This window comes from Vigna radiata, chromosome 6, assembly GCF_000741045.1.
Source record: "Vigna radiata var. radiata cultivar VC1973A chromosome 6, Vradiata_ver6, whole genome shotgun sequence".
Classification (NCBI taxonomy): domain Eukaryota; kingdom Viridiplantae; phylum Streptophyta; class Magnoliopsida; order Fabales; family Fabaceae; genus Vigna; species Vigna radiata.
In genome coordinates this window covers 18,180,119-18,183,655 of record NC_028356.1, presented here as the reverse complement: position 1 = coordinate 18,183,655, position 3,537 = coordinate 18,180,119, and positions in this window count along the sequence as shown.

The window sequence follows — 3,537 nt, the reverse complement described above, 5'->3', positions numbered from 1 at the left end:
ACGCTTGCCAATTTGTCAACAAGTTTTTGGCGCCGTTGCCGGGGACTCGAGGTTTATTTTTCTAGTAGTGTGAATTAATTGAGTTTGATTTGATTTGATTTTATGTTTATTTTTGTTCTAATAAATGTTATCTAGGGTTTTGTGCTTAAGTTTTGTAGAAGGCAGTCTGATCAAGAATTTGATTATATGGGCACTCAATTTCATCAAAATGATTTCAACCACTGATGGGACCCTTATTCAAATATATATCGAAGCCACTTAGGGCATCAGTCCTCTTCGCGAAAAGAAACGTTAAGGGAAGCTAAAGAACGTTTACGGCAGGAACTATTCTCTGTACCAAAAGAAACGTTGGGGGAAGTCCAACAATTCTTGCGACAGCACATATTCTCTGTACCAAAAGAAACGTTGGGGGAAGCCCAACAATGTTTACAAAAAAAAAACAATCTCCTATACACAAAGAAACATTAGGGGAAGCTCAAGAACGTATATTGCAGGAACAACACTCTCATGTTTTGAAGTCTCTAGGCATCATTAGGGTTAATACTGAAGTTAACCCTACAGAAGAATGTCATGTCACTATCTTCACAATTGATAAGGTTGTTGCTGTAGAAAAGATAGAGGAGATAGAAACAAAAAGGTTGAGTGAGAAAGAGAAAGATGAGAAGAAAGAAAAAGCAGTGGTTGAGAAAAAAGAAAAAAATAAGAAAATAAGAAAAAAGAAAAAAAGAAAGTGGAAGAAGGAGAAGGTTGAGAAGAAGAGGAAGAGAGGAAAGAAGAAAAGGTCAGGTGAAAGACCCCTTCCTCTTAAAAAGAAAAATCATAGGAAAGAAAACAAGTTCAAGTACTTCAAGGAGATCTTCGAGAAATTAGAGATCAAGGCTCCTATGATTGATGAATGGAAACATGTGCTTGGCATGATCAACTTCTTGAAGAGGTTTAGCATAAAGAAAAAGAAGAAGAAAATACTAATCACGAAGAAGTTTAGCACCTACTGATGGGTGTTTGTGGAGACCTTCCAATTGCTAGATCATAATTTGAATTTATGTGTTTGTTTTCTGTTTTTCAAATTTTGTCTATTACATTTTGTGTGTGCACATGCATTTGAGTGAGGAAAACCTTGAGATTGAAAAATTTAGGGCAAAGATCAGGAGTCACCAAGAGAAATCACAAAGAGGCAAGCAAGGGAAGTGGTAGGCAAAATTACCACCCACCGCCGAGCGGTACCACTTTGCCGCCGGGCGGTGGCGGCGAAAAATGAAACCCGAGCTTTTAAAAGCTAGGTGTTTCCAAGCCTTCTTCACTTTGCCTTGCCCCTTTAAGTTTCGCCTGACGGTCTCCTTGCACCTTTGCTCCAGATTTACACTTTCAAGAGGGTTTTAGAGAGATTTCTCAACACCCACTCACAAAAGGGTTAGTTCTTGCTCATATTTGGGGGATTTTCTTGTTGAGGGTGTGCATCTAGAGTATTCCATCATCTATTGAAGGATTTGTTGCAAGCTTTCATATCTCCACTCAAGTAAGTTGTGAAAATTCTTTTGTTAGTTATTAATTTTGAAATTCTTATTGAACATGTTTAAGGTTTTGGTAACTTAGGGTTTTGAGATTCTTTGCATGGATTGTTGAATTGGGAACTGTTCTAAACTGTTTAAGTTGTTTGAAATTGGTTGGCATGATAGGAATTAGCATTTGAGTGGAGATTAGGGTCGATTTGAGGAAAAAATTTTAAAACCCCTCGCACCGCCGGGCGGTATTCAACCTGGTGCATACCGCTGGGCAATAAGCCTTTGTACCGCCGGGCGGTTTGCTGTGTCTTTGTGGTTGTTTTTGCACTGTAAAAAGGCGGCTCTGGGCACCCATAATTGTAAATTTTGTTGGGTTTGGAAGTGTTTGTGGATGCATTAACCTTTAACAATAGTCTTCTGTGGTTTTTGGCAAATTGTGTTTATTGCATAAATGGCATCAGCTTCACGCAGGGCTAGAAATACTGGAGGTAAAAGGAAGATGCCAGAATGCTCGAGAGGACTCGACTCTCAGAGGTTCCTCTCCAAGCAACATGAGGAACACTATGCAACTGTTCAAGAAAAGAGGTTGCTTATGGAGAGGAAAGCTTCCTTCATCCCTGACTTGGCTCCTGAATTTGAGGAGGAGATTTTGAGGAGAGATTGGGAGAAGTTGACGACTTACCCGGTGCCTGCCAGTGTGGAGTTGGTGAAGGAATTCTACACCAACGCGGTGCCTAGAGGAGGAGTGACTGCTGGGTGATATATGAGCTTTGTGAGGGGGCAGACTATCAGTTATGCATTAACAGCTTCTTTGGAACAGAGTGGCTAGGGGAGTCGTGCCAGTATGCGGCACATGCTAGTTTGTTTGGTAATGTGGCTGAGATTGAGGAGGTTGTGTGTCTTCCTGGTAGACACTTTCAGACTAACGCTAGCGGTGCACCAGTGAACATTCGACGGTTGGATATGATACCTCTAGCCCGATACTGGATGACATTCACGCATGCCAACATCCAACCGTGCTCCCACATCTCAGATATCACGATTCACAGGGTTCGTCTCATCTTCTGCTTGATGAGACAGATGGAGGTAAATGTCGGCCAAATCATTGCCGACGAGATTAAGAGCTGTGCTATGACCGTGAGTAGCAGGATGCCATTAGGCATCCATCTTTGATCACTTTTCTGTGCCAGTAGGCTGGGGTGAACATTGCAGTTCCCCCATATGAGAGACTGAGAAATGCCATTGATGCAACATATGTCCACCAGTTTTGTGCGGTGGTCGGAGCAGTAGGAGCAGCTGATGCAGCAGGGGCAACACCCCGAAGGCGTCGTAGGAGATCTGCAGCTCAGCAGGAGCAGGTGCCCGAGGAGGTACCAACTCAGCACGCGGAGCCCTTCCAGATGAGGGAAATGTATATGTCCATGATGGAGGCTCGGATGGAGGCCATTCACAAAGGGCAGGTGGCTACTGCTGAGATGATCATCAGACTTTATGACCAGCCACCTATACACAGGTGGACTATGGACGAGTTTCACACAGTCGTAGCATGGCCTGAGCAGCAGGCGTAGAGTAGTGGGTTTGGAGCAGTTGGAGCTCCGAACAATGAGGATGAGAACTTTGAGGACGCAGATGGTGAGAGTCAGGAGGACTCCGACGACAGCATAGGCTGATTACGGACATCTACTGAGGGATGTTTTCTTTCTTTTACTTTTATTTTATTCTTGTTTTTATTTTTTTTATATTTTATCTCATCTTTAAAATTCCTAGAATAGGTTGAATTTTGGATGTGTACTCTTGGCTTTATTACTTGTTCTGAAAATGTTGGACTAACTTATGTGCATGATGAATCCAATTGATGATTATTGGATGTGGATGAGAATTGAGTTGAAATGCATGTTGATATCCAGGAAATAGATGGGTGTTGAATTTATGATTGTGGTCATGATGCTAGGCATGGTGTGTGAATGAATTTTGTGTGAGGAAGCATGTGTGTGATATTTTGAGCTCCAGAGTTTTTATTGTTGCATGTATTGTT